This window comes from Peromyscus leucopus, chromosome 8a (assembly GCF_004664715.2).
Source record: "Peromyscus leucopus breed LL Stock chromosome 8a, UCI_PerLeu_2.1, whole genome shotgun sequence".
NCBI lineage: Eukaryota > Metazoa > Chordata > Mammalia > Rodentia > Cricetidae > Peromyscus > Peromyscus leucopus.
Window position 1 is genome coordinate 35,755,709 of NC_051085.1, and position 12,680 is coordinate 35,768,388.

The following is a 12,680-nucleotide window of genomic DNA, read 5'->3' on the forward strand; positions in this document are numbered from 1 at the left end:
TTCAAGGGCTCATGTTGCTCTCTTCCTCCAGCACTTCATTGATTTGAGGATGTGCAAGCCCCTTAAAGCAGCAGCTCTCAACGTGAAAGTCACAAGCCCTCCGGGGGTCAAACGACACTTTCACCGGGGTCACATATCAGATATCCTGCATATCAGCTATTTACATTACTATTCATAACAGTAGCAAAATTACAGTTATGGAGTAGCAATGGAATAATTTTATGGTTGTGGGGTCACCAAAACAGGAGGAACTGTATTATAAAGGGCCACAGCCTTAGGAAGGTTGAGAACCACTTAGAAGATCTTAGAAGATCTTGGTGGGATCTGGCTCCCATTTGCCTCCGTGGGCTTCACCTGCTCCTCTCCTCACATTAACTTATTCTGTGTATTCGAAGAGTCCTTGCTCTCTTTAAACCTTTCTAACGGTCGGTGTTGCCTCTGCAGATGGGATATGCCAACCCTTTTGCCACTCCTAGTCCCCAGATAATGCCAACCTGTACTGTGGCTCTCAGCTCAGACCTCATTTCTTCTGGGAACTCTACCTCCCACTCCCCCAGCTATGCAGGATGTGAATCAGAGCCTTTGCAAAGTTCTTTGCCCTCCCCGCGCTCCTCTAGCATGGTTCCGTGTGGCTATCGCCCATTTAGCAGAACAATTCTCTCACTCAGCTCTAGGAGGGCAGGCCAGTACCTGTCCTGCACGCTTACTGTAAATCCTAACGTATTCTACGTCAGCATAGTGGTTTGAATACAGCGCAGTCCTAAGGATCCCGTATTTGAATACTTGATCTCCAGTTGGTGGTGCTGTTTGGGGAAATTTTAGAAGCATAGCACTCCTGGAGGAAGTGTGTCACTGAGGGTGGGTTTTGAGAGCTCAAGACCCACCCACTCCTGTCAGTTTGCTCTCTTTGTTTCATGCTTGGGATTTGAGCAGTTCCTGCTGTCAAGCCAGGTGTGTGCTGCCTTGCCTCTGCTCCATGATGATGGACTCTGACCCCTCTAAAACCATAAGCCCAAATATGTTCTTTCTTCTGTAAGTTGCCTTGGTATTTACATCACAGCAGCAGGAAAGAAACCAATGTAGTCAGAAAGACTTAATTTCACACACACGAATGAGCACCTATATTTATCTATACTTACCAATTATGTCTGAATATGTCCCATAGACACGCATACATTGTGCAAGCACGTGTATGTGTGTATGTGTGCGCACATGCACATGTATATAACATGGTAGGTACTCATAACCTTCAGCCTCAAAGTACACCATAGATTAGGTTTCTGGATGACACTTGATGCATATCCTAGCTATTTTCACTTACCTGTATAGAATGTCTTCTTGTTTCATTCTAACTTCCTTCTTTAGAATCACTTTTACTATCCTCCTCACCAGTTCTTCCTCCCCGCAACAAAACAATGCATTCTTTTAGGGGGTACAGGCCACTCATTTTACACATCATCTCAAGCAGGTCTTGCTTTCAAAACTGCTCTGATTTGTAGTAAAGTGAACCGGAATGGATGTTTCCATATGATCCACTCTTTCCTTTATTGTTTGTACAGTGGGTGTTTTACTTCTGTGAGCTCTCTACAGCCTGAAGCCCATCAGGAGGTCTGAATAATCATGTCTTCCTTGTGATTGTTCTGGATGATGGTGCTATGAGCTTCTCTTAGGTGGGTACTTTTGTGAATCTGTGAAGGGAGATTTTTTTTTTCCCATCACTATTTGATATACACAAAAATAAAAGTGCTCAAAGTGCTGAAAAATATAAGTTATTTACTGTCTTGTTGCCCATCAGCATAGAAACCTGGAGAAATCCCTGTCTTATTTCTTATTTCTCAGAGCCTGACGATGCCTTTAAGAAACCGTGTAACAAATATTCAGTGTTCACTACAGCATACAGATCTACTAGCTGAGCCAACATAACAATGAGGTGCTGTGGCCAAAGGACTCCCACACTTTCTCCCTACACATCATCCAGCTCACTCCACTGTCGTCAGCCAGCTACCAACAATGTCCCCCCTTAGTGGACTTCCATCTCTGGAGTCTTCCCTACCCCTCCTCCGGGCTTATGATACATTCTTTCCCTTCTGTTTGGAAAAACTGGAAAGGACAGCAAGATAATTTGATTTGATTATTTTCCTGGATGAAAAGCCCCTTTCTCATAGGAGTTATCCTTCACCCTGTTGCCTCCCTGGTCCTGGTTCTAAAGGGACTCTGTTGGCTGCTATCCTGAATGCCTGTGATCCCTACAGTAATAGGGAGAGCGAGGTACTTCCTCTTATGCCAGTGTCATTAGTGTGCAATGGAAAGCATGCAATTGTCGAAGCCACTTGACATCCCATGAGGCATGTCCCCTTCCAGAATTTTTGCTACAAGTGAAAATACTTATGATTGCTTACGCTCTTTCTCAACCTACCATGCCCTCTATTTAAACATAAACAATTTGTAATGCTTCTTTTATCATCCTGAAGGAAAAAAAAGATGGCTAATACAATCAGCCTACACATCATGTTTTAAAAATTGATAGAATGCATAAATAAACTTATATAGAAATAGGAGGAAAATGGTTTCTAGCAGGTTAGCAAGCATTTCCTGGTGGAAATGCATAGGAATTGGTATTTCAGCGGACATAAGAATAGAGGGAGAGGGTCACATCTATTAGCTAAGTCAGCTTCTAACAGTGACAAAGGCAGGTGGAAGACCTATTTAACTTGGAGAAATCTGGGTTTGAAAATAGCATCAGAGGTACTGTGATCGGAATATATATATTTTAAATGTGATCAAGTCTAAACAAAATAAAGTACAATCTTGAATAGGAAGGTTGGGGAGTACTGTGTTGCTGTTATAAAATGGAAGCCTCTCTCTAGGCTCAAATAATATGAGCAAATGTTTAACTGACACAAATAACCTCTGGAACATTGAGAAGTTAGATGGGATGAAAAACATTGTTGTTGTTTTACTGCCTGGAACTTTCTTGTGAGTCTTGGTGCTTCTTTCTGCATTCCTGGAACCAGGATAGGGATGCAATCAAAGCCAGTAGTTCCTTTATCATGATAACAACAACAACAACAAAATCCTCTGTTAATTACTAAAATGTCACAAAGGGGACGACAAAGCACCCACTGAGGGCCACTGTCAATTGTCAAGCAGGAAATGTGGACAGAGTGGGAGTAGAGGCGGTAGATGGGATAGGGGTTTAGTTTGACATTTTTGGGGACCCATGATGTTGCAGTGTTGCTGAAGGAAGGTAATCAGCTTTTGAACTCCATCTCAGAAACTGACCCTGACTTAGGTAGCCTGCAGAGGCTAGGGAGTCAACTGAAGATCATAGAGTGAGGAAGTAACAAGAAGAATGGAGCTTGATTCCATAGCAAGAGCATTCTTGGCTCTATGGCTGAACAGAAAATGAAGAAATGGTCAGTACCACACACACAGCCAAGAGGCCCCTTCATGGAAATTTTAAGGGGGTTCCCAGCTGAGGCATGCCAGATGCATGAAAGCCCAGTTCAGGCAGAGACTGTCAATCAAGCTATTCACAGACTCCAGCTGAGGGAGGTCCTGTCCACCCCTGTGCAGCAGAGTCGGAATCTTGGCCCACGACCCAGCCTGGAACAATGCCACTCTCTATGGGATTTTTCATTCTCTCTTTTTCTCTTTTTTTTTTCCTTAAAAAAAAAAACACCCAACTTCATTGTTTTCTTTTATAATAGAAATAATAGATGTTCGTTGTAAAATATTCCTACAGTGTAAAGATGCAAAAAACAAGGAAAGAAAATTCTTTAAACCCATTGCTCAAAATTAATTACTGCTTACATCCTTTTGCTTTTGTTTTTCCTTGTGTGTATAAAAACACTAATTTTAAAAGACATCATAATGCAAGTATTGTTTTCAGCTTGATGCATTTATCTTGCAATGGATGTATTATGACTTTTTATCATCACCAATCTTCAACAAATGGGTTCCTTCCTTCTTTTCAGTCTTGTGTTTGTTTTCATTATTAGGTCCACAAGGAAACTGTCAAGAGACAGGTAGACTCAGAAATAACTATTTTTCACATTTTTGCCCTCATAAACAATGCTACAATAAGGCACTATCAAGTATGTATCTTTGTGTGAGGATAAAAGTACTTTTATAATTAAATTGCCAAATAGCCCTGAAAGACTGCATCAAATGTTGTTTTACCAATAGTCCTTGAAAATACCAAAGTTTTTTTTTTTTTTTAAACCCTGAGTAAACTAGTTAGCAACAATTTATTTCCTGTTTGCTCTTGGGAAAATAATATGCATTGGTCATTTTAAAATATAGTCAAGTGTGTGAAATAATCATCTTTGGAACTCATAGCTCTCCAACATATCTATTAAAAGATTTAGTGTGGGTGAGTCTATGGGATAATGGATGGTACTCTCCCAAACATGTCCACTGGAGGCCTGAGTGCAACTATCCAGAAATGAAAAGATCTCCAGGTTAGATTAAATACGCCAAGGAAGAGAATTCTTGATCATACTGGGCCTGTGTCAATGGTATGTGCATAACACAGAAGACAGGGTCATGCAAACAGACTCGGGACGGGAGTAATTTAGCCACAAGCCTGGGAATACCAAGGACTGCCAGGGAGTGCCAAGGATTGCCAGTGGCCACAGAGCACTACTACAAACACGAGTGTATGTATTTGTGTGTGTGTGATAGGTATTACGTCATATAATGTGTGACCTCTGGTACCTGACATTTTATTTCTGCTCTATATTTTGAGTGTCCATTCCAATTCTGATTTTTAGAAACATCCCCATTCCCTCTATGTAGCTGAATAATGTCCCATTATACTAGTATAACCCAAATATTATCTATTTATCAGTTGGTGGGTATTTTTTTTTACCACTTCCACGTTTGACTGCGTGAATAGTACTATTACGAACGCACATGTACCATTTCATGTGTTCAGATGCTTTCATGGACCTAATAGTGGAATTACAAGTTCACATGACAATTCTGCTTAGCTTTTGGAAGTGATGTCAAAACATTCCCATGGTAGCTGCATTGTTTTCTGTTTCCAGCCATTTCCAGTTTTTCTCTTTTCCATTTCATCTACTATTATAGGTACCCTGGAGGGTATTGAAGTGTATCACATTGTCGTTTTGATTTGCATTTCCATAATGACTAAGGATTTTTGGCCACAAGAATCATTTTCAGTCCTTCAGAGTATTCCATTGTGTATTCGCACCATAATTTTTCCAGTATTTATTTAAATAGTTCCCTGTGAGCTGATATATAGTTCCTAAGCTCTTTTGGCCATCATAAGTAATTGTCAGGGTATTTGTTGACGTTTATCAACAAAGAAGGTTTCTAAGTGTAGACTCAGGGTTAAGATCACTAGTGAGAGATCACACTCACTTTCTAGTCATCTATTATTGTCACACAGTCTTCCTGTTAATTTTCTGGTGGTGTTTAGTTCTCTCCGTAGTGATTAACAATGCACCAACTAAGCAACTATTCTAGGTTTCAAGACATGCCATATTTTTGTATTTACTAACAATCCACTTATTTTTTTTCAGATAAAGTTTTACAAGGCAGTCCATGCTGGTCTTAAAACTTGAGATCTTCCGGACTCCACTGGGCAACCGACTCCCACTCTTAAAATGTTTTTCAGTAAGATGCATTGGTGCATCTTGTTTCTGTTGTGGAGGAGATTAAAATAGAACTCTATACCATGGTTTGAAGATGTGCCCAGAAGTTTATGCATTGGAATTATAATTCCCAAATTCCTATGCAGTTGTTTGAAGATAAGGGTGTGAACATGAAACTTTAGTGGTTTTAGGGGAGGAAAGATTCACTTTAGCACACTTGCTCACTCTTTCCCACCATGATAGGATGTAATGATGGCCTTCTTTACTACATGATGATGGAACAGGTCCTCAGAGACACTTCTGCCCTGCTCTTAGACCTCCTTGTCTTTAGAACTGTTCACCAAACAGCATGTGTTTTATAAATTGCCTGGTCTTGTTTGTTTTGTTATAAACCCCAAGATACTCTAAATGGGAATGCAAACAAAATGTCTGCTCCACTGTAAACCCCAAAGTCTTGCAAAGTTCCCAGGGTTCTAAAAATGGTGCCACATAGCAGAGAGTGTCCTCCCTGCTCTGTTCACAAGGTGACTGTGGTGGTATTGTGTTCCCCAAAATATTGTGCACTCTAATAAACTTATCTGGGGTCAGAGACCAGAATAGCCACAATATTAAACATAGAGGTTAGGCAGTGGTAGCACATGCCTTTAATCCTAGCATTCCAGAAGTAGAGATCTGCCTGGATCTCTGTGAGTTCAAGGCCACACTAGAAACAGCCAAGCATGGTGACTCATGACTTTAATCCCAGGAAGTAATGGCAGGAGGCAGAAAGGTATTAGGCAAGGCGTGAGGACTAGGAACTAAAGCTCGTTAAGCTTTTAGGCTTTCGAGCAACAGTTCAGCTGAGATTCATCAGAGGCTTCCAGTCTGAGGAAACAGCATCAGCTGAGGAACTGGCAAGGTGAGGTAGCTGTGGCTTGTTCTACTTCTCTGATCTTCCAGTATTCACCCCAATACCTGGCCTCAGGTTTGATTTTATTAATAAGGCCTTTTAAGATTCCTGTTACAGATGACTACAGGGATGCTTGTTTCTTGCTCTGTTTACAGGGTGACCACAGGGATGCTTGTTTTCTGTGTTCTTTGGATTCTTATGCTTATGCTCTTTCTTGGTCATCCTAAAGAAATGTCTTAAACTCTGAGAGCCTATAGAGTGAGGGCAGGGTTCTCACTCTATAGGGAGGTGCTCTCAAGTAGCTGCCATCCTTGGGAGTCTCTGCTCCCCTCCTCACCCTGTGAATCAGAGCTCTCTTGCTTTCCTCTATAAAATAATCACTATGTTTCTTCATTTTTCCCCTTCCACCATCTCTCACCTCTCTGTGAAGCCATGCATAGATTTACATTTGTAGAAATGGCAGGAAAATCCAGGTAGACCTTCTCTCCCCCAAACCTAGACAAATCTGTGAAGTAAGATGATAGAAACGTTAGAGGTGGTGTAGAATATAATTACACGGAGAACTAACACAAGTTAGCCTCTCTAACTGTTCTGCTTCTGTCTGATGGATGTTTGACAGTCTTTCCCACTTGTTAATTTGACATACTACTTTATATCTTTGCTCATTTTCCATTGAGGTATTTATTGCTTTGTGCCTTGATTGTAGATGTTGTGATCTTTGTAAATCAATAAATATTACATGATTTCTGTCTATCCCACTAAATGATATCAGTTGACTTTTCACCTTTATTACTATTAAATCTATTTTGTAAATTGTCTTTTCACTCTTTAAAAGTTTGACTTTTTCTTTTTTATGTGTAGGTGCTCATTATATTATCACAAAGACATTCAGCCTTCAAATGTATCACAAAGATTTTTCTCTTAGCTTGAGTTTTCTATGGTCTTTAAGTCTCTATATTTATATTATCAACAATATTTTCTATAGTCACTCAACAACTTCCTTCTTAATGTTTGAACTTTTTCCTGAGGGTTACAATTTTTCCACACCAAGAAATACTCTTCCAAACTAAGTTTTATTTCTAACATGCTTCATTATTCATAGTCTTTGAGTATTAGAGCTATCTGGATTAGTTGTGGTGTGTGTGTGTGTGTGTGTGTGTGTGTGTGTGTGTGTGTGTGTGTGTGTGTTATAAAGTAAAAGCATGTTTTCCTCAAAACAACATCTTGGCTATGCAATTAATTATGTGCTTCTCTAAGTTGACTCTTTTACCCTATTATATTTTCTTATTAATATTGCTGGAATAGATTCTTAACTCTACATATTTCCATTATTTCTATGTATTTCACTAAGGCATAATTATTAACAGAATACCATTATTTTCGTTTGGTTTGATATATCTATAAGAATAATAACATTATAAAAATGATGGTTTTAGTCTTCATATAAACTTTAATTAAATTTTATGGTTTCCCAGCTGCAACACTCTGGAGAGCGGGCCCTGCATTTTGCCTGGATAGTACAACAGAACCAATTCTGTTGGTGGAGGTGTGGGTGAGTCAGACCCAAGGTTGTGAGCTTGGGAGAGATGTTACCACTACTCATCTGCCTTGTGGTGGCATGAGCAGAGCAGAGTTACCCTCCCCCTTCCACCCTTTGGACCAAGGGCTGCAGGATCTTCACAACATAGGGCAGCAACAGAATGTCCAGGAAGAGTGCCAGTGAGGGCCCAGAGTGGATGGTATAGCAGAGACCAGGGGCCTTGAACCAGATCAATGATTCTTTTTGATGAATGCCTGCATGCAAAAATGTATGGAAAAGGGGGTTTACTGCGTGACTCACAGTGTCACACTGCGGCTTCCATGATGAGATTCTCCCCTTCTTCCGTTTTTCTCATTTTGTAACTTTTTCTCATTTTTGTAAGCCACCATGAGAGTATTTCAGGTCCTCTGAGAGAGCAGGCAGAGTTCCTAACCACTGAGCCCCGACTTAATGTTTAATATGTCTTTTTAATGGAAACTATGCACAAAATGCTTGTGTTACATACTGAAGTATTGTTATTTCGAGGAAATATTTACAGAAATTTTTGAATTGCAAGCTGAACAAGTCTGAATTTTATGGGACTCTACTTTTGCTTGAAAGAACAATTGATGAATTATTATTTGGGACAGACATATACTCTTAGATGTCTTAAAGCAAGCCTGTCATTTCATGGAAAACAATTAATTGTATTTGTTGCTAAAATGAGATTCGAGTTATAGAAAATATTGACATCCCAATATTTAAAAAATTTAGGGTTTCCTTTATATGGACTATAAAAACTTCTTGTTAAACTTGTCAGAAACCTAAATGTATTTGAATTCTTGTTCTTATGTGAGCTACAATATACATACAAGCCTGGCCTGTTCGTCACATGACTTAGTGGGAACTCTTGTCAATAATAAAGACAAATGTTCCCAGGATTTCTGCTGAGCCCACATTCCCTTAAAAACCTTTTTTTTTTTTAAAGGAGTATCTTTATCCCTTTAAAATATGAGAATTTTTCAGTTATTCTCCCTAAATTTCTAGTAATTTATTCTTACACAAGAGTACATGAGTGCCTGTTCCCTATACCCATGTTGGGAAAAGGTTTCTAAACCCATCTGTGCATGAATCATAACCTTTAAAGGAATAAAACAATAAAACAGCTCCCTTTGTTGATAGTTGGCCCAATGCTTTCCCAATGCCTGATTTTTTTTTTTCTTTTTCACTGTGCACCAAAACAGGGGTCAAACTCCTGATCATGACACGGGCACTTTCTCCACTCAATTCACCATTTTCTAGCTAGTCTCAGCCTTATCTTTTCTCAGATATGCTAACTCAGCACCACCTGTGGGTGATGGAGCTGTCCTGGTCAGTCAGATTCTGAGCAAGTAGGGAGGAAATATACCAAGGGGCGGGTTTCTCAGACCAGATATAGAAGCAGGTCTAAGTCTGTAGCCTGTGGTACAGAAGAGTCTGTATATAGACCATGGAAAATCATAGAAATATGGGCAGGATGTGAGCTTTAAATGCCCAGTGCAGCCAGCTCTAGGGACAGACAGTTGGACTTGTCTTATTTGCATCTGGTTTGCATGCAGACACAAGTCCAGCACTGGTATAATGAGTTGGTTGTACAGTCTCCCTGGACTAAAAGTCCCTTGTGACTTTCTAGTCGACCATGCCTAGAGTTGCTTTGTCTCACAACTTCATAGTTCAAACCCTAAACCAAGAGTCTAAAGTATGTGAGACAAGAATACATTGAACCAAGGGTTTGTGTGTTCAAGTCTTGATTACCAACCTGCGGCTCTACTGGGAGGTGGTAGGAGCTTTCAGAGGTGAGCCCTAGTGAGAGAAAGATGGAAGTTAGTTCCCTGTAGATGAGTCCTTAAGGGGTAAAGTTAACTCCAATTCTCTCTTCTCTCTTCTCTTCTCTTCTCTTCTCTTCTCTTCTCTTCTCTTCTCTTCTCTTCTCTTCTCTTCTCTCTCTCTCTCTCTCTCTCTCTCTCTCTCTCTCTCTCTCTCTCTCTCTCTCTCTCATGCCTGCTTGTTCTGAGGAGTACAGGCCTCATACACCACATGCCCTGCCATTATATGCTGCACCAGCACAGGCCCAAAGCAACGAGGCCAAGTTATCACAGATGCAAATCTCTGAAGCCATGAGCCATACTAAATTTCACTATCTTAGGGGCTTTGTCACAGTGATGGAAAGCTGACCCATGCACAGGACGAATTGACAATCAGCCTGTCAGTGGTGCTGGTAGTTGTTAAAGGCAGAAGTGAGTTTTACATGCTGAAGAGAAGTAAGACATCTTCAAGGCTAGCCTCAGATATTTTAGTAGTAACCTGCTCACTTTTAGTTCTTGAGAACACAATGTACATATATCTACTCCTTTCGTATCTTTCTCCCCAGACTGAGGGAATATGTGACTCTACATTCTTACAATACGTGGTTCCTGGGGTTTAAAGGGTACAAATGCAAATATCAAACCATGAAGAGGACTAAATCGCTTCTACCCATAAATTATTTGGACACTTACACAAATGAACAAAAATGATGGACTGCAGTGATTCACTAATCTTTCCCTGAAAAGAGTCACTTCAGCTTCCCATATTGAGTTAAAATAATAAAAGTGACACATAGTGCTTATTCTTCTGAAAACACTCAGTGAAGTTCGGTGCACAGCAGTTAGTCAAAGGCAGAGAACCTTGATTTGATCTCCATTCATTATTTGACACTGAGGGTTAATAGGCTCCAGTAGCATCTGTAATCTTTCTGTGTTCTAAGAAACCCACATGAATGAAAGAAAAACTATGTCCTCCTGAGTTTAGATCTATCTGCAGGAATCTGCAAGCCCTTCCCATGTCCTGTGAACATATCTGTGTTTTTGGTTGAGTCTACCTACAATGGCAGGCAGAAGTGACTGCTGATCTCCTAGCAATGGCCCTTCTGTGGAAGTAAAGTCTAGGAACTAGCTCTAACCAAAGGGAGAGGTAAGTTGAAAGCGGAAGGAGTGAAGACAGGCACATAGCCCATAAATATCCCTTCCTAGTGGCCCAAGTCCTCAAATGAATCCCATGGATTTTCACTAATTGTAGTTGAATATGAATTAACTTAAAATACAAAAGCACAAGGAAAACGTACAGAGAATTAGGATGATGGCAGCTAAGAATTGAGGCAAAATGGTGATGGGCAATGACATCTTGCATTTGTGTTTTGACATTTTATGACTTGATTCTCCTATGGTTGGCTGGTGGAGTAATTATCCTTGTGCTAATTTATCTGGCATCTTCAAGGGCTGAGGTAGGAAACCCCAAGGGCAGGAGCAGGGAAGAACTGGCCCCACCCAAAGATGCTGGGCTGAGGAGAAAACGAAGATGAGGAAGGACCCAGTGTTCTTGAAGCACCACACTAAATCATGGTAGGGGCTGGAGAGGTGGTTTATAAGCTAAGAGCACTTGTTGCTCTTGCAGAGGACATGGGTTCAGTTCCTACAATCCACATGACAGCTCACAGCCATCCATAACTCCAATTCTAGGGGATTCAATAACCTCTTCTGAACTCCATGGGCACCAGGTACATGCAAGCAAAACACACATAGGGAATAATAATATAAATAAATCTTTTAAAAATATTGTAAAGACATCATGGCAGCAGAGCAATGAAGTTTCAGGTAACTTGCCATGGGGATCACTTTCTTTTTTTTTTTTTTTTTTTGAGAGTGGAAGACCTTTTTTTAAAAATTTTATCATTATTATTATTATTAGGAGATTTTCTATTTATTTTACATACCAACCAACCACAGATTCCCCTGTCCTCCCTCCTCCCGTCCTCCAGCCTTCCCCCCAACCCACCCCCCATTCCCACCTCCTGCAAGACAAAGTCTCCCATGGGGAGTCAGCAGAGCCTGGTACATTCAGTTGAGGCAGGTCCAAGGCCCTCCTCCCTGCACCAAGGCTGCACAGAGTGTTTCACCATAGGCACCAGGTTCCAAAAAGCTGGCTCATGCACTAGGGACAGGTCCTTGTCCCACTGCTTGAGGGCCCCCTAAACAGTTCAATCTAAACAACTGCCTCGCTTATCCAGAGGACCTAGTCCAGTACCATGGGGGCTCCTCAGCTGTTGGTTCACAGTTCATGTGTTTCTGCTAGTTTGGCTAGTTGTCTCTGTACTTTTTCCAATCACGGTCTTGATATCTCTCTTGCTTATAGAATCCCTCCTCTCTCTCACTGATCGGACACCTGGAGCTCCACCTGGGACCCGGCCATGGATCTTTGCTTCCATCAGTCACTGGGTGAGGGTTCTGTGATGACAGTTAGGGTATTCAGCCATCTGATCACTAGAGTAGGCCAGCTTAGGCACCCTCTCGACTATTGCCAGTAGTCTATGGTGGAGTCATCCTTGTGGATTCCTAGGAACCTCCCTAGCACTCTGCTTCTCCCTGTTGCCATGATGTCTTCATTTATCATGGTATCTCATTCCTTACTCTCCCACTCTGTTTCCATTCCAGCTCTAACCTCCCACTCCCCTAAGCTCTCATCCCCCCATCCCTTGCCCTCTATTACCCCCTCACCCCCAGTTTGCTCATGTAGATCTAATCCATTTCTCTATCGCTGGTTGAGGAGATCACTTCTAATGTCTTCAGTTAGTGGA

The 12,680-nt window shown here is 41.0% G+C and overlaps 1 long non-coding RNA gene across 1 annotated transcript; it reads right to left on the reverse strand.

Moving 5' to 3' along the window:
* Positions 1–1,514: 1,514 nt before the first annotated feature.
* LOC119086872 lies at positions 1,515–9,867 on the reverse strand. Its single transcript, XR_005090257.1, has 3 exons — positions 9,828–9,867; positions 6,929–7,015; positions 1,515–1,688 (listed from the first exon to the last, which is right to left on the reverse strand). It is a non-coding gene; the product is annotated as an uncharacterized LOC119086872 (long non-coding RNA).
* Between the last annotated feature and the right edge of the window lie 2,813 nt (positions 9,868–12,680).